The following is a 19675-nucleotide window of genomic DNA, read 5'->3' on the forward strand; positions in this document are numbered from 1 at the left end:
CAGAGTTCCTCCATGAAGTCCTGTTTCCTTCTATACTGTAGATGGAGTCCTGAAGGACAGAGAAAATATCCTCACAAAGGAGGAAGCGGAGCCTGTCACCCAGACACCACCAAGTAACTTCTGAGTAACCTGGAGATGAGTTCTCTTGGGAAAAGGATACCCACTTAGACAAAACCCTTCTAGAGGGATTCAGTATGGAAATGTTCTGATCTGCCCAGTTGCTAAGGGAATTAATGAGGAAATGGGCAGAGGTACGTTCTGCAATTGTGCCATGCTGCAGGAACATAACATTTCCTTCTGGTCTGAAAAATAATATAAAAGGGATGACCAGGGAGCTTTCCTAGCCAGGATTTTACTCAACAAAATATTTCCAAATGGAAAACAAGCACATCCACTGGGTAGCAGTAGGTATCATGGAGGTTTCCACTGCCAGTCCCTTGCCAAAACCACATGAAATGTCCTTTGCCTCAGTAGATGGTGGCTTGCGGACAACTCTTCAGAGACTCTGAATTGCACAAAATATGCTGGAATTCCCTTTCCCCCTGGCACAGCAGGAAGGGATGGAAGCACTAGATGGGTGAAGGTCTTCACAAATGCTTCTCAAAGGTCTGAAGACATCTTCAGGACAGCAGAGCTAATTTTTTGCCAGTTTACCAGGGATGAGAATTAGGAATAACTAGGTCAGGGGATTTTGTTGTTGCCAAAGAGCCTGGCCAGAGGAGCTGGGAAATGCACCAATTTAATGATGGAGCTAGGGGCTGCCAGAGGGTAAGTACAGAAAACATTAATACTGTTCAAGGCCTTCTCTTTACAGGAGACTTGAGCTAGCAAAAACAGCAGCCAAGGTCCTGACTGAGTGGACGAGTCTGCTGCTAGGCACATATGTTGACTGAAGGCTGATGGGGTACTCTACACAGAATTCCATGATTTGTGTTTTCTTGCTGGGACATCCGGCCAAACCACTAAAGGTGAGAATTGTCCTTATATTATTAAGATGTCTGCCAATTCTGGAAGAATCTGTAAAAAATTGTAGTTCTCCTTGACTACTCATGGACTATGCCTATGAAGTAGTTCTTCAATGGTTCTGCAGGAGGACACCTTACTTCTTCTGGATCACATGTATATGACTGGGTCCACTTTCCTTGTACTCCTTTCATAGGGAGTCACCCTCAACGAACTCCAGATGAATACATTATTTTCTTTTGTTTCAGTTTGGTTTGTTTTATTTTACCCAAGTGGTCTCCACTGGGGGTTGAAAGCCAAGCTGGTAAATTTTTCTTGTATTATCAACCTTTGGAATGTATCTCTCTCATTGTTTCAGCTCTCCTCCTTCATATTCAGCAGTGAAATGTGTAAATTGCACATTCTTTTATAACTGTTTTAACTCTTTCACATCATGCAAGACCTCAGAGAAAAAGGAAAGAATGCCCCACTCTCTCCTGCTTTAATTACTTATAATGTTTAGTATTAATTACTACTGTGTTAGCGTCCATACAGATATAGCAGGATGCTGCCTTTGTCTTTTATAGCCATTTCCAGGTGAAGAGTAAGAAACAGGAATTTAGAGCAGGTACAGGTTGAAGAATCGAAACCTCAAGACCTTGGACATCACCCTCCTGACTGACGTGCTAAGAAGCAGTAGGTTCCATCCATATCTAAATTGAAGAGCAATTTAGAAAATTAAAGCTCTGAACTCTTCTGTGCCAATATCTGTTTCATAGAGAAACCCTTCAGCTATTACACACCTCATTCAGACATTTCAGTTTGACGTCTAAGGTTAATGGCCTGAACCCTGGCCTATGGATCTGAGAGTTGGGTGCTTTAAGTATCTGCATTTTTTGTTGACTTCACTTGGGTATGTAGATGCCTCTCACTTCTCAAAACCAAATTCTTATTGGTTTCTTCCAGTCAGTGTCTGTAAGGAAAAGGAATTTAATTCAGAGCTCATTAGTCCAGCCTGGAGACATTTGGTCATCTGGGTCATAGGCTTGGGACTTTCTCTTCTGAACACATCCATCTGTCTATGCTCACACTAAGAGGAACAACTGTGCTTCCCAGAACCGGACTTGCCTCTGCTAGTTACAACCAAAGAGAGGAATGAAAAACCTGGCTTTTAAAATGTAATTCATACTAATGGAAAAGAAATAGATGCATATGCTCCCTGTGGACCGTGATGGCCTTTTCTGAGAATGCTTGTTCATACTTAACTGCGACAAGCAGTAGGTCATTTTCCAATGAGCAATCACCTTAAGCTGGAAGTTGAGAAGGAAAGGAGAGGAGCCAGATGTCCTGAGCAGAGGCATGAGCACCAAAAAGATCAGAGCCCATCCTTGGTAACGCATAGAATAAACGGTCCCATACATCCCAGATCCTGTCCAACCGTCTGCATCTTAATTCAAAAGTTAGCATGGAGTCAGCTCTACCCCTGCCACCCATGTGAGCTGACCTGGAACTGGGCCACCAGCAGGGTCTGATTTTGATTAACCTTCTTATTCATGCAGCGTCAACCGGCTTAATTTTTTTATTATTGCTGTCAGAGAGAAAACTTAAAGAAGGAGTTGCCTGGCATGGTGTGGCTTGCAGCTGTTTCATCTGAATTTCAGAGACGGAGAGCGGAAGTGCAGAGAGACTTGGCTAAAATGGAAAATGTTAAGGGGGGATCGGGTACATAAAACACAGCTGCTACTGGGCAAGGGTCTGACTCCTGGGCCAGAAATTTGGATTGCAATACCCTCTCGGAAGCTTGGAAATAACATCTGTATTGATTGATGTTTGTCCTTTTTCTTTTAGCCAAACCCTGTTTCCAGCTGCTTGGATGTTTTGACAGAGACTGAAATTCAGCTCTTCTTTCTATTTTTCTCTTTCCCCCCATTTTTGGTCTACTTTCTTCTTGACACAAGCAAAACCCACTGACAACCCAACAAGATCACAGCCTCTTGCCCTTGATCCTGTTGCACTGAGGCCTTGCACACGGGATCAAAATACCTCTGTTCTGCACAGTATTTTTACCTGAACTGAAGACGACCAACTCTCATTTAGATCACCTTGGGCTTGACTCCTCACTGTACAGAGTTGTGTGTCTAAAGTCACTGTAAAATGAGGGTCATTTTTGTGTCTTCTGGTTTATGCTGATATCTGTCTAGCTTGTAGCAGTGAGTTGTGCCCACTACACAAAGCACTTTTGCAAGAAAGGTTGATGCATCTCCTCAGAAGATTCTTCGTAATGTTGATAGAACTGGCCCCAGAGCCCAGTCTTGGTGAGTGATGTAATCTTTCACCTCCAAGTTCAACCTGGAAAATTGCTTTCAGGCTATTACTTTGGCATCTCTTATGTGCTTGAAATTCCAGAATGATGAAAATAAGGAAAAGAAATAAACAGGTATATATGTTAAAAGAAAAGAAAAAAAAATTTTTTTTTTTTAAAAAAAGGAGAGAGAAAGAGAGAAAAAATGGACAAAAAAAGATTCTTACATCGAGTCTTGTTTCCTAAGTAATCGCAAGAAATGAAAAAGGGCCAGTTTCCCAGGTGAACGCTGTGGAAGTATACATGGACTTTATTAGTTTCCCAGAGGTTTAAACAGAGCTTGACATTTCACATTTCATTGAACATTACACTCGTACAATGGGTTGGGTAGTATATTTGTGAGCCAAAAGTTCTCAAACAAGGGCGTCTAGCTCTCTGAAGCCAAATCCCTGTTTGGGCACCTAAAATTTCTGAACACCCACAGCTTTTTCTGATTTTGATTAGATTTGTTTGTGCTCAGCACTTCTGAAAAATCCCTCCGATTTTATTTAGGTGCCTGTTGGCAGGGATGTCTACACTTCAAAGAAAAAAAATGGAGAGAGGAAGAAAATGGAAAATAAGCAGTATTCTTAGCTTGAGATGACTTACAACAGAGGTTCAAATTCAACTTTAGGATCCTTTATTGGCCTAATCCAAACCATTCTGAATTGTTTTGGCTCCACTAGTGCTCTAAACAATGTTGACTAACTTAGGCTAGCTGTGCCAAATTAAAAACATTTCTAAAATGTATTTTTAGCATAGATTTACCCCATTGATTTCTGTATGTTACCTTAAGGACTACAGCTGGAATGTTTTTCCCCAGGACCTTACTCATTGTGCTCCAAGCAGAAATATGACAAAGAATGGGGAACTTTGTTCTCTCAAATAATTTCTCTCAAGACGAATTCCTGGCACAATCTGCATTCAGGACAGCAGGTAGCAGACAGAACCAGAAACCCCTTGTAGAAGGTCTCATGCCCTGCCATTTGGCACCTGCGTGAAGAGCAACAGGCAACAAAATTTATTTAGTGGGAGTCCAAGGATCATAACCAAAAGCAGCTCTATGGAAGAGAGGCCAGATCATGATAAGAAAAACAGCAGGAAAAAAAACCCAGCAAGGGATGTCCCAAGGAGCAAAACTGCTGGGACAGGTCATTGTGGGTCATGAACGAGGTAAGAGATCCTTTCTCCTTCCAGTTTCTATGTCTCAGTTCCTTATATCTCCAGCCATTTTCACTCAATCCCTAGGCTTCCTTCAGGCAAATTTCCATTGGTTTTGCCAGAGGAAGTACTGAGTAACAGCTGAGTCAGGTTCTGAACACTTGAATGTGTGACCCTATACAAGTCACACTGCAGAAATATGCTTCACTGAGTGATGGGTTTGGGAGCAAGGGAAAGGAAAACCCCAGCTGCAGGTGCACCCCCTTACCCCCAAAACCAAAGGACTGGAGAACTTTTTAATCTCTCATAATATTTAGTTTAATTCTTTTCAAGAGGGAGGGGGAAATCTGAGCGTTAGTTTATGTAACTTTAAAAAATGTGTTTCTGCTTAAAAGCTAATCAACATCTCCCACATCAGACAGTAAACGTGGTGCTGTTGAGCAGGATTATTCCTGATCTCTGCTTTGTCTCAGCTGTGGATTAAAAAGTGTAATGTTATCCTGTTTAATATTTTAACCGTATGGGCTGCAATTTCATGGTCAATTATATGACAAGGGAAGTGCTCAGCAAGCCAGTCACAACCCAATAGATCGTTCTTTCTCTTAAAAGCTCCACTAAAATCTTTGCCAACAGTAACAGGGGTCTGTCTCATCACCTCTCTCTTCCACAAACCTCTTTTTTTAATTTTTGTTTGTTTGTTTGTTTCATTACACCCTTACCAAACCACCTTTTGCCAAGCTGTGCACGGAAGACTAGAGCTGGGACTTGTACCTGGACAGTGGGTGCTCAGTGCCAGATGTGCACAGCTGCACATATGAAGCCATTCTCAGCACATCGAGATAACTATATCCCACCCCACAGGCCCAGCCAATGTTCTCTATTTGAATCAGGTAGTGGATTGCGCTTTTTCCTGTTTGGTATGTCTTGCATTCACACAGCGATGAGGATGAACACTGAGAAAAACCTAGGGTGAATGTTTAGCTGGGTGTCAAGAAACAGTCTTGTACAGAGTGTCTGGATGGGTGTCTCAGTGCCTTGCAAGAAAAAGGAGAGAGGAGAGGAGAGGAGAGGAGAGGAGAAGAGAAGAGAAGAGAAGAGAAGAGAAGAGAAGAGAAGAGAAGAGAAGAGAAGAGAAGAGAAGGACGAGACTATTGGAAGGGACCTACAATGATCATCTAGTCCAACTGCCTGGCCAATTCAAAGCAATGACCAATACTGAGTCAGTGTAGTTCTCAGTCCAATCCTAGAGGATGCTGCAAAGCTGAAGTCTGTCCTGTGATGAACTTATTTCCAGCCTCAAATTGAACCTTCTATTTCTCTATCAGTGGCCTGCCCTGATATTTGGAGACTATTGGAAGGGACCTACAATGATCATCTAGTCCAACTGCCTGGCCAATTCAAAGCAATGACCAATACTGAGTCAGTGTAGTTCTCAGTCCAATCCTAGAGGATGCTGCAAAGCTGAAGTCTGTCCTGTGATGAACTTATTTCCAGCCTCAAATTGAACCTTCTATTTCTCTATCAGTGGCCTGCCCTGATATTTGGTATATTTTGCAAAGCTGGGCTCATTTACTGTTGGTGCCAAGATGAAACATTACTAAACCCTGCATCAAAATTTTTTCCAGCATGGTAACTTGATTCTTTTTAGCCAAACTTTCACTGAAGGTGTAATGTTATTTGTTTCCTGTCATATCTCACTGCGAAATGTTGCCGTACAGTTTCAAATGACTCGTAGCTTATCCCACTCATCATGGCATTTCACCTGTGGTGGTATACCTAACAGCTAGATGTAACTAGTTTTAAAAATACTTTGCAGTTAATTACATAAAAAGTGGAGTTCTACAAGGGCTAAAATCTGACGTCTTCACTCAGCCAAAACTCACATGCAAGCCAATAGAAATTCAGCTTAAGAAAGGAATTCAGAGTCTGACTCAACAGTAAATGGTTTCAATAACACTAATACTACATTAATACAGTTCATGCAGAATACAGATTGAATTACCATTTTTTTAGAAAGAGTCAGAAGACTTGTATAAGCAAATAGATTTAAAGTCTTCATTCTAGATGGGAAATATATTGGGCTACAGAGCACCCCTGGTTTATATATATATATTTGTGAAACTGAAAATAAGAAGCATTTGAAATTTCTGCTGGCACCTACAAGCTCATAAAGCAATGCAGATAAAGTAGCACATATGCTGGCTGAGTGGTTTTGTTCCTGGTGATTCACCGTGATCAACGCCAGGAAAAGTGAGCTGTACTGAAAAAAGGGGAAAGATACAATGGTAGCAAGTGAAAAAAATCAATTTCACATGTACCAAAGCAGACAGCTAATCCAGTCCTGGACTTGGTTGTCCAAGCTGACTGTTTCCTAATGTCCTGCTGTTTTAGAGATTCAGTTGGATCCCTCTGTATTTTTTAATGTTCCAAATAAACGTAAATACAATTGCATAAAGTATAATCCATGGCGTGGTATATTTGAGCTCATGAGTTCCACATGGCTATAGGAATCTATTTTATTCACTATAAAACACTAACAGTCTATAGATCATCTTTGTGTCCTTATTGTTTTTCTGGGTGCAATGTATATAATTTCATATTTGGATGGATTTTAAAACAAAACTGAATACAAACACAACATGTATGCAGTTTACGTGACTTCTCCTCCTAATGAATGTGTTCTTAAGCAAATGTACATAATCCTCATCTGTAATTTGGAAACAGGTTAAGTACCTGTGAAACAAAAAATGTCATCATGCACTTTTATCAGTTTAGTAAGAGAAACTGTTTTTCTCTACATGCACCAGTCAGAGGAAATGTAAGAGTTTCTAAAGACAAAGGGAAGATGATAGAATTTTAATTAGGTTATAGCTAAAAATAAAACTGTGCAGAGAATTTTGCGACTAGACTGTAAGACTGATCTGCCCTTAAGCTCCACAAAGGGGAAGCTGTGCTTCTGTGTGTGCAGAGACAGAGTTTGACGAGGGCCCATGAGAAACGGCTCTACTTCTAGGAAGGATGCACAACAGGATATTGCTCAAGTTTCTGCACAGTATGCGTTCTCACATCTGGTGTGGGGACTTTCACACCACCTTTGCCGCATCCCACCGGCACAATTTTGGAGATGCCTGACCTGTTCTCTGGTACATGGCATGTAGGTAGTCCAATGCCCAGAGCTGGTCTCAAATCCTTGTCTTCTCACCAAAAGTACCTAAGCGTTAGGACAGAAAGACTGGCCAGCAAAAACAAGCCATCTGCATGAAGGAGACCTATCATATACAGCTGGGTCATTATTTTTCTGATGGTCACAGAAAACTGAAGTCAAGCAAGGGGAAAACATGCTTCTTCCCGTTAGGTTAGAATTAGGATTTTCTATCCATGCCTCAGGCTATTGGAGAACATTTCATGCACTTTTAGGGACTTTTTAACTACACAGATGCTTTTGTAAAGGAGGATTTCCAAGAAAACGAAGGTTAAATCAAACTAATCAACTCTATCCAGAGTTACTAGGAAAGTGAGATGATGTCACAAGTCAGAAATCCTGTTAATGTCATTTATACCAGAACACAGGCTTGTGGGCATGTGGCTGTAGGACGGTGCTGAAGTCTTTTCTGGAATTGCTAAGTACCCTGCAAGCTGGAAATTGTACCAGCATCCAAACTTCGCATCTTCAAATTCTTGGCAACGTGGCATCCACGACAATTAACTGATAATTACGAGAAACTCACCACAAAACGCTGTCTTGCAAGAGCAGGCAGAATATGCTGATTTTTTAGTTTGCATAGATTTGCCTACTGCATCCCACATAGATAGGTCTCACTCTGAACTGACAGCAATGCAGCTTGTATGCCTTTCTAGAACAGGCAGAAGTTATAGGTAAATTTCAGGAATCGCTGCATACTACAAGCCAGTTTCAATGAGTAAGAAAAAAAAAATAGCGGTGGAGAGACATGATAAGTTGTCTTTCAGTATGTGGCAAGTTGTTGTAAAGAGTTTGATGGTGACTCTTTTACTATAGCAACTGATGAAAAGCTGAGGGGGAAAAATACCTATTTACAACAAAGAAAATTTGGGTTGGAAATTAAGAAGAACATAACTGTAATGGGAAGAAGAAACGTAGAAGGACATATACTCTCTTTTTGCTGAAGCTTTTTGAGGCTTGACTGCTGCCTATACAATACGTTCTGCACATACATCTGCCTAATTGGAGGGCAGTAAAATAGTGTTTCTCTTGAGACCCTTTCCTGTTACACAATACTGCAATCTTTGGTATTTTACAGAAAATAAATAATTATCTGTGACTATGTGGGTATCTAAACTGAGGTCTTGATTTTGCCCAAAAAATGCCAGACAGAAAGCAGTAATTGTGAAGATTAAGTCCAGAACAAAACCTCCCAGGAGTTTAGATTAATTCAGATACGGGACTTTGATTCCGCAGGTATTTTGGCTGGCTAGGAAATTAGGTCATTAACTATCATTATAATTTTAAAAGCTGTTTATGGAAGCTCCCTAGGTGCTTTCCAGGGATTCAGCAACTCCTGCACGCTGCTTAGGAGAGCTGACATGCAGTCTTCCCAAAGTCTGGGGAGGTCTAGCTCTGTGGATTTGGCTATAATCATGTTCTGAGTAACAACAGTTCAAAAAAAGGGAAATTAAGAATCATTACAGCCTCCTCATTCTTGTAACCGACTGGGAGAAGGAGCCAGGACTTGACTCCCCATTTTCCACAATCTCATGACATTCCAGCTTTTTGGGGGGTTGACCGGGAAGGAGGCAAAGCCATGCTAAGGCTCACCCCACCAGTAGATGCACTTCAGCAAAATTTAAAATCCAAAGGGAAGGGAAAGAACTCACCCTGAGTATGAAAATCTCAGATGTGAGAGCAAGCCTTGGTGTCAGGTAGGATTTGCCTTGCCTTTTACACACTTCCCATAATTGCTCTTACCACATCAGATAATTACCTGGTCCTTCTGTGTTTCAGCTAGTTGTGGGCAAGGCTGCCAAAAGCTTGGAGGTTATCTTTGCTTAAGCATCCAAGTATTAAAAGGCTTAGCCAAAGCTTATCTCAGATTCTGGAGGCTTCTACACTGGCCTCTCCATCACCTTCCTTTGCAGGATCCAAAACCGTTTCTCTCCTCAGCCAAAGGTGGCCACTGACATTGAGGAAATCCAGATATATCCTATCCTTATGTTATCTAATTATTTTCAAAACACTGTTGATTACAGTATCAGTACTATTGCTAGAGATGGGCTTTACCTCTTCATCTGAGGCCTGGGTTGAGCCTTCCCCAAGATGTAGATCCTGATTTTGGTCTGATTTAAATGGATTACATAGTAGTGCGTCAGAAGTGTTCACACCTGTATCTGAACTCTGCAAGAGTTCAAAGCTGTTCATTTCTGGCTCACTCCTGAACACTTGTGTTCCTGCACCAGCCGCCGAATCATATGGTCTTTATTTTTCACCATCTCTATCTTCTCGGTTAACTGATAAAATAGTCAAAATGGAACTTTACCAAACTTCTGGCTTAAAATCATCTCTCAGGTGAGAAAGCACCAGGCGCTTATCTTCAGCAACGAACAGTTTTGGAATTGTTTAAGAAGAAAAATGCAGCTGCCTGAGGATAGTGGGAGGTGAGCCAAAGTGAGCTGAGCTTAGGTGGGAAAGAGAAATTATCAGCAGGGTACCAGAAGGGAGAGGCACGTCCAAATTTGTTTCTGGGCCTTCAGTCCTGCCATCCTTCCTGCTTGAAATTTGATATTGTAAAGCCCAAAAAAAGATTTAGAGAGCTGAAATTCCTCCTACTGCTGCAAATATCTCCTGTATTTGAACTGTTGAAGGTTCCAATTCTCAGTAATACATTCCTCCTGTAGCAGCATGAATCCACAGAAATACACAGAAACTGGGCTGGATTCCTTAAAACATTCAAATAATATTAGTCTGAAAGTACTAGAGGAGCAGTTAAAATACTTGTGAGGGTGGGTTTGTTTGTTGGGTTTCTCTTTTCTCCTTTTGTTTTTTTTCCCTCCCTGGACTTCTTCTGTTTCCCTTTCAATGTTATCGTAAGCTTTCAGGTTCCCTTTCCCAACCATCTTCTTGGAAAATGGGCTGACGTTTCTAAGCCATCTCCCCAACGATCAGTGGTTTAGAAATGTTTGTTTTTCAAATACCTTAATTGTATGGTCTACCCAGAAGTGATCAGCACCGAAAATTATATTTCAGGGCTAAACACAACCAGATGGAGAGAGAACAGCCAGCCATTTGAAAAAGCCTAAAAAACCTTTCTGAGCTCCCCATGTGGTTTGGTTGATCACTGGTTAATTTCATAATGATTTCTCTTGCAGATGGGTGAAAATAATCTGGGTTTATATTTATCTATCTGAAGAAAGACCAGGCTTTCAAAGACGACTCAGACATATCGATATCAGACAGGCTGTGGAGCTGGTACAAATGCAGCTACTCCTGGCTTCAGAGAAACATAAAACCCTTTTCAGAGGCAAAGTTTTTCTTTGTAACACACTCACACTGGACTCTTGGTTTTCATTAGCACTCACTCATCCTGTTTGAAGATAGAGATTCCTTGCACCTTGCTTTTGCTCTCAGGTAGGTTGAATTACTTTCTTTTTTAATTCAGAGAGAAATGGAACAGCATACAGTGTCATAGGAGATATAAATTATATCGGGGAGAGACATTCCGTGCCATCTACTGTATTCACATGGACTTTATAATGAAACATAAACACCCTGTCCAGTGCCAGATTCATCCTCAGGAATCCTTTTGCTCGCCTGGGTGAGTTTGTTCTTTCCTTTTGAAGCTATTCTGAAGGACAATTTATGCTCCCCTTTACTCAAGTCTAGTTTTGCTTCATTGTCACAGCTTGCCTTTAATGTCCTTGGACAATTCATCAAGGTGATGGAGCACAGGAGGACAAAGTGGTCCTGCCATCATTCAAAATCATCCACATTCTCTTGTGGTTGAGAGTGATACGTCTTCCAGATGACAGTGCTGATGGCAGGAAATAATCTTGATGATCTGATACCAGCTCCTTCTGCTCTGGACAGTCAAAGGTATTTGTTCATTCTTGTGTCTTAACGTGGTTGCAATCTGGGAAAGATGTAAGCTTTAGGCCCGACATATTCGTGAGGAGTCCAAACAAAACTCACAGCGTGGATATGATCAGATGCAGCAAGAGTAAAGTCAGGAGAGGGAATGGAGGGCAACAGAAGAGTCATTGGGATTATAAGTCTTTGCAGACACTTGGAGACACTTCATCTGCAGTTGAGACCCTGTTGGCCACCAGAAAAGGTTATTTCCATGCCTCGAACTTGAAGGTATCACTCAGAAAATACAGTTTGTGAAAACTCCCTGGGCTGGACCTAAAGTGGGCTTGCTGTTAGAGGCCTTCAAAACTATATCCTTTCCATAACATGCTGGGACAAGCCAAAATGAATTGGGGTCTTTGAAATAACAGGCCACAGAATTAAATGACAACTGCAGAGTGGTTCAAAGACAAATAATTGGATTAATGGCCCTTACTTGTGGAAGATAAGCCCTATCCAATAAGCATTGGAGGAGGAACATAGGCTTTACAGATTTGCTTGGGAAGGGGATATAGAGAATTTTTTTAAATGCTCCTTTTTCTATTCAGTCTTGTAAGATACCTAGAAAGGCACAGGGCATGGTTCCGAGCATGTTTATGTTGGTTTGATACCCCTAGAGCTTCACAGCTGGTGTCAGTGAGTTCTGGTGCAAGCAAGACCCAACTCAGACATTTGATTTTACATGTGTTGCCTCAGAGAAGACAAGCACCTTGTACTTCAAAAAACCAAAAATAAATAAATCAACTACAAAGAAGTTGCCTCAAGCGGGAGCCCTCTTCAAGGCTCACATTTAAAGGCACAAGTGAGCAACTGGAGAAATAAAATAGGCCCCCAAATACAGAGGCAACATCCCACAGGATTTCTTACCAGAAAGTGTCCTTCAGGAGTCTCCGCAGCGGTTGGACAAATTTTGATATCCTCACTTCAAAAATACGTTCTTGCCTGAAAAACAGCAGCCTAGTTACTGAGGGAGGAAAATTCCCCTATCTCTTGATGGAGATGCTTGACTGAGAGGTGGGTCAGGGGGAGATGAAAACAGGCAAGCAGAGGACCAGGTGAGGGCTCAAAAAAACCCCACAAAGCCTGTGATACACACTGATTTAAGTGCAAAGAGCAGTAGTAGTAGGCTGTGGAGTGCGTGGATAGGGTTGGTCAGAGAAGGAAGAGGAAAGGGAGCTTGGTGAGGCTGCTTGCTGCCATCCTGCTTGCAGGCAGAGTGGACAATTTTGCTCCTCACTGAAGAGTGACAAATTAAGTACACTTGACAGGAGACACAGTCAACAAGATGTGTATGATGGAAAAGAAGGAAAGAAGGGAAAGAATATGTTGACAAATCATAGATCCAGTCAGCTTGAGCTCCAAAGAAGGTAATACCATTCTTTCCTAGATATCAGAGACATTTCATCTGCTATCTCTTTTATTGGGCCGTCAAAGCCCTTGTCTTCACCTTTCCCAATTTTTCTTTGCTTTTTATGCCTCTTGGGGTGATATTAAGATGTAGAGAAATACACTACCTACCTCCGTGGCTGCTGCAAGTTGATAGATGACAGAGAAAGAGTCTGCAACCCAAAGGAGAGAGAATAGTCTTAATCAAGGCTGCCCTGAGAGAAGTTGAAATGGGCTGGTGCACAGCTGCTATGAATCAAGGCTCTCCCAGGTCTCACAAGACTTGACAAATAGAACTAGGGAATAACAAGCCTTTTCTGTTCCGTCACCAAATAAAATATTGCTGGGAAAAAACATTTTATTTTGGACTGAGCTATTTTTTTTTACATTTTTTTTTAGAGAACAAAATCCTTAAATTAATTTTTGACCAATGAAAAATATTGGGCTTTGAATTCATTCAACACCTTTTAAATCTTCTATTAAACTTTTGTCTTTAAAAAGATCGACTTTAAAATGAAATATTATTTCAAAGCAAGAAATAAAATGTCTTGATTTGATGATGTCAAAACAAAATTTTTCATTAGTTTTAAAAATATTCCCACTTCCTTTGACTGAAACTATTACCTAAATGGGAATCCAGTTCACAGATAGCTTATATTTCCCCTGCAAACCTTAAACCTCAATGAAATCTGTTTTCTCACTCACAAGTTATGTCATTCTGCTGAAGAAAGCAAGAGTAGTGATACCATTTGCATACAGAGCTCATCCCTGTATTGAGAGTCATGACTCTATTTCTAATTAGCACTCTTTTCAGTACTATTATAAGATCTACTGCATTGTTTCTTTCATTAAGATGTTCATAAATTACAGAGATGTTAAGATCCCTTTCCAGCCCATCTCCCTGCCCTAATTCGAGATCGATTCCAGCTGTTTTATCCCTACAGATGTTTTTTTCTTAAAGCCCTCTGGTAATCCTCCCAGGGGAACAACACCCCAGGCTTGAGTGGGAACAATCCTCCCAGGGGAACAACACCCCATCACTTGAGTGATTCGCTACCTTCTCATGAGATAGCTTTTTTTCCTCATTTCTATCTAGGATCTTCTCCTGTTAAGCCATTACTTTGGTCTGTCGAGAGCATGGAGAAACAGAGCATCCATTTCCTTTCTGCAGCATCCTTTTATGCGCCTGCAGTCTAGGATAAATGATGTCTCTTTCTCCAGGTCATGTTTTCTAGACCTCTGACCTTATCACTTACCTCTCAACTTCCTCCAGTTGGTCTGCATCTTGTTTGGCATCACAGGTCCAAAATTACCCATAGGACTTTGGAAAAGCCTCCAGCTAAGGCTTTATCAATGCTGAGCTGAGGGAAAGGATTACTGCACATATTTTGCAGGCGACACTTGTGTTTATACATTCCCCGTGCTATTTGTCTTTTTTGCAATATTATGATGCTGTTGACTCATGTTCAGATAATGCTCTGCTGCAACTCCAGATCCTCCCTACCTAAAGAACATTACCCACCCCATATTTGGGAAAACGGTAGTTGCTGCCTAAGGAATGAACCTTTGTGCTCCTACTGAATAAACAGCTTTTTTTTTTTTTTTTCTCCCAAATAATTTCTCCCATTTGTCGTAATCATACTAAACTGTCGTCCTGCCTTCCAGCATTTATAGTTACTCCCAGCTTGGTGTCATCTGCAAACTTAATAACAAATCTCTGTATTCCATCATTCAGTCATTAATGAAAATATTAAATAGCACAGGAAGCAGGAACAAATCCCTGTAGAACATTACTCCTATATCCTTCCATTTTTTCAGTGAACCATTGATAACTACCCTCCGTCTACAATTTTTCCACATGTTCAATTACTTGCCCACTATGACCCTTTCAGAGTCACCATTTTTCAGAAAACAGTCCTCTTTTTTGAAGGTATCTCCAAAATTGTTTGTTTGTTCCCATGTATGCACTTCACTTGAATAAGTTCAGTTTATCAAGCACCTTGATTGCTACATCTCTACCTTTTTAATCAAAGTCTCACTTCATTTTCAAGAGAAAAAAGTATCCTCAGAATATGTCGTGGAGGGCTGAAATACTGTTTTTGTTCTCAACAAGTTAAAATTAGGCTAAGATTCAGATTTTTACCTATTTTTCATATTTTTCATTGCTTCCTTGCTTGGCAGGAATGTTTGTGTGTGGGAGGATTGTTCTGTGCCTTTTAAAAAAATAAAAATAAAACAAAATTAAAATTAAAATTAAAGTTGAAATTAAATAAAAAAGTATCAGGGAACATTCCTGAAAAGCTAGTTCTTTGCAGTTTTATCTGATCAAGCTATTGGATAACACTGGGAAAAGATTTAATTCCCACATCTTCTCTTCTATTTTCTCCAGAAAATCTTTATTTATAAAAGTGCCCTGATTCATAAGTTTTTGTTGTACAGCTGTTTAATCAGGTCGCATTTGGTGTCGAATTTGTTGGAATTAGACAGAGGGACTTGTTTTTGAAATGAGCATGTTGGGCAAAATAAAGTCCTTACAATGGTCCATTATCTTTGCACAGTGACATTTGCTAACCAAGCTTGTGATCTCATCGGAGAATAAAATTGTGTTGGTTCTACATGGCCCATTTCTATTAAACCATGTTGAATGACATTATGTCGATTTGTTCCCTAATTTTTAATTATTTGACTTTGGGGTTTTTAGTTGTTTTGTGTTTTGGTTTTGTTGTTTGTTGGGTTTTTTTTAAATTTTGCCTCAGTCTGGTGTCAAGCTAACTGATTTACTATTAGTCGGGTCATCTTACTTGGCCTTTTTGAATATTGGCACAAAATTAACTGCTCTGATCTACTGGAATTTACTGGGTGGGCCAAGTTTTATTCAAAACTAAAATGAGCTGGCTAGAGATCTCTTCAGAAAACCTTTTTAGGACTCTTGGGTGCAAGTTATCCAGGCCTACTGATTTCCAAATGTTTATCCCTCACTGAAGTTGTTTAAAACCATGCTTAGTTACTAATGGACTGGGATCTGAGTTCACTATTCTCATGTCATAGGAGTGCGACATCCCACTTCTTTCTAAATGTAGAAACATTTATAAAAAAATGTTTTAATTTCTACATTGTTGCTAGCAAAAATTTTAGTACTCTGGTCTAGCCATGGGCCTCTATCACTGTGATGAATCAGATGTGATGTTGTGAAAACCCTGCAGTTCTCAATGCACAGGAAAAGAAAAGAAAAAACCCCAGATTCTTTTTTTTGTTCAATAAGTATAATTTATGTCTACTGGATCTCATTTTCTTATCTTTCCTCCATTGCCATTTGTCCTTTTATTGTCCATCTAAATGGAGAGAGGTGCTGGATCCACACAGTGTAAACCCACCATCTACCTAGAAGTCAATTTTTCAACTCAGAGACAAGATGCAATAACAGGGAGCAGGACACTGCTACTGTTAACTGCAAGTGCCTTTCATAAATAGATGCACATGGTCAGTAATATAGAAGATCCAGATAATTTGTGCATATAGCAGTCACTGCAGGGACCAAATTTCTCCTCTCTGCCTCCAACCTGACCTCATAAAGACACGCAACTCCTTCATGCCTTTCAAGAAACAGAGCTGTTGGGACAAATGTTTTTGTGGACAGATGTCTCTTTCCATGTTGCAAGATACAGATCAAAGCAGATCTTTGCAGGGAGATTGTTCGGTGTTGATTTGTGTTTTCCTACTCTCACCATTATAATCCAAACTTAAAGCCTTAAGCAAAAAGGACAATATGCTGAGAAGTACCAGAAAGCAGAGACACTAAGTTGGCCTCCTCATATTAAGGACCCTGCAAGAACCTGATGGGTGTCACAATTCAGTGCTGGAGACCAAGTAAAAAATAGTCATGAAATAGGCTGAAAAAGGTCTGCTGATGAATTTGCACAATCAGACTAGCTCATGTAAAATCAGTAACGTATGTCCATGGCCTATGCATGGCCATGGCAAATATGAAAGAGGTGCGTGCAACCCTCTGACTAGTCCAGAAAAGGAAAAGTGTGTGTCTGGATGGCATTCATTGGTTTTACGCATTCATTAGTCTTGGGAGATGCTTTAACCCCCATCACTGTCACCCAGAACACAAGCCATTCCTTAATGTTTCCAAAGCTATGCTAACTCATTAACACCATGAGGGGCATGGTGTTACCGAAAGCAGATCAGAATAAAGTGTCTCGTATTCCTTCTGTGCCTTGTATATCTCTGTTACTCTTTTACACTCTGGATATTCCTCTATCACAGGAGCAACTCCAGGTGCTTTCTTAGGACAAACTGCCAGGTGTTTTGTGCTGTTGGGGCAGTATAGGCAGGGCTGGAGACTTAGTCCAAGAGCTGTTATCCTCCATGAGGAAAGGAGGAGGTCTCTCTGGGTTTGGACTTCACATTAAAGCCGATGCTGAAGGCTCACCTGGCTTTGTTCAGCCGGCCGCGCTGTTTTTGCAGGTGCAGAGTACTGAGCCCTGAAGGGTGGAAGGATAAACAGTCATGGTTTTGAGCAGGGAAGCCACTGCCTCATAGGGATGGAAGGGTTAAACCAAGCAAATTCCCACGGGGAGGAGGGAAAGAAAAAGGAAGCTGTATGCAGCAAGTTTCTCTTGGTGTTTTATACATGAATAATGGGTCCCCCTGGGGTTAGCTCCAGGGTTCAGAGAAGGATGTTATCTCGTCTAGACATACGATCTGAACATCCCCAAAGAGCTGGCGCCTGAGTCTTACAGGAGACAACATTTCCCCCACTGACTCCCATGGGATACATCCAAAAGATTTCTATTTCAGAAGCACCTGCAGGTAGATAGGAGGAGAAAGGGGAGGTGGGAACAAGAATTCAGACTATCTTCTATGGGTGTCATTGCTTTTTAACGGAAGTAATATCCAAACTCCTGGATCTCTCTGCATGCAAGGACTGTGAAGTTTTAGTAGCCTCACAGATGCTTAATGTGAAGAAACATGACCAGGATGCCCTCTAGGGAGCCTGGTGTCAGCTTCATATGAGATCAGTTCATATTTTAGGTGAGTTTGGGACAAACTTTAAGTGACTTTCAGCCAGTTTATGATGTCAGAAAAACAGAATGCAACCCTCCATGGATCAAATATGTCCTAGTGTTTCTCAGGATCAGCTTTACTCAGCAGGTAGCAAAGCCAGGGACTAGGAACCCCCGGGTGGGATTCCAGACCTACACTGTCACCTAGCACTCTGTGCTTCTAATTACTAATTTTTAAATATAAAAAGAACCTGTAAATCAATTTATTTGAGCACTACTCACAATTGGAAGTATTTGAGTCTCTTTCTGCTCAGTCCACTTCAAAAAAATGCATAGGAGCATTTTTTCTTTCAACTTCACAGATGCATTTGAGAGAATGACTTTTAAGCAACATACCAGCATGAATGAAAAAGACAATGCAATATTCCCCTAGCTTTCTTACAGTAGATTTTCTCCACCAGCTTGGCTAAATGGAAAGACTCCTTGGTGCTGTGAGGCTCAAAGGGTTCAAGGACTTTCCTTGTTCAGCCAGCCTTTAACACTTGATCTTGTTTTACCACTAGCATCCTGTATCTGTCCAACTATACTCAGGAGAGAATTACTCTGATTTTGGTGGATATTGTGTCCTCCTTTGTCACACCACCATCAAAACTTGTTCACAGATACTTGGTTGCTCTGTATGCAAAAGGCTGATTTGATATTTGAAGGAGAATTCTGATTAAATCAGCTAGGAGCTTGCAAGGCATCTACATATGCATGCTGAAGGTTAGCACTAAGACAAAGGGTTTAGATTTTAGAAAAGTAAACTTTAGCTCACTCAGGGCTCAGTTGGGAAGGGAAAAGTGGGAAGTTTCCATGGAGGACAAAGGAGCTAGGGAGTGCTGGGAGTTTTTCAAAAATGCTCTCCCAGAAGCACAAGAACAGTTTTAAAGGTAAGTGAAGTAGACAGAGCAAGACACCCTCCTTGGCTCACCCTCCTGTGAGCTTCTGAGCCTGGAATTGAAATTGGACAGAGATGTCAAAACCAAGAAAGGGTTCTTCAGGTACATAAACAACAACCAGAAGGAAAATGTTGGCCCACTGGTAAACAAGAGAGGTGAATTGGTCACCAACAAGACTGAAAAGGCAGAGGTTCTCAACACTTTCTTCACCAGCTCTGTTGGGCCCCAGGCTTTGGGAACATAAGTCCAGGTTGACATAAACACAGATCCACGGTCAATGAAGCAAGAGTTGGTACGTGAACTATTACAGGAGCCTGACCCCTACAAATTGATGGGCCCTGATTTTATCCACTCAAGGGTGTTAAAAGAACTGACTGACGTCATTGCAAGGCCACTCTCCGTAATCTTTGAGAAGTCATGGAGATTCTTCCGGAAGACTGGAAGAAGGCTACTGTCACCCCCCATCTACAAGAAGGGCTTAAAGGAAATTATAGGCCCATCAGTCTTACCTCAGTCCCTGGGAAAGTAATGGAATGAATCCTCCTGGGGGCTGTCACAGGTCAAATGAAGCATGTGATTGGGAAAAGCCAGCATGGATTTACCAAGGGCAAATCGTGCTTGACAAACCTGATCACCTTCTATGATGTCGAAGTAACCTGCTCAGTTGATGTAGGATGAGTGGTGGACATTGTCTACCTGGATTTCTCCAAAACTTTTGATATGGTTCTGCACAGCCTCCTCCTAGAGAAACTGATGCGTTAGTCTAGACAAGTGCTCTGTGCAGTGGGTGAGG

The sequence above is a fragment of the Charadrius vociferus genome, unplaced genomic scaffold, assembly GCF_000708025.1.
Source record: "Charadrius vociferus isolate BGI_N301 unplaced genomic scaffold, ASM70802v2 scaffold385, whole genome shotgun sequence".
NCBI lineage: Eukaryota > Metazoa > Chordata > Aves > Charadriiformes > Charadriidae > Charadrius > Charadrius vociferus.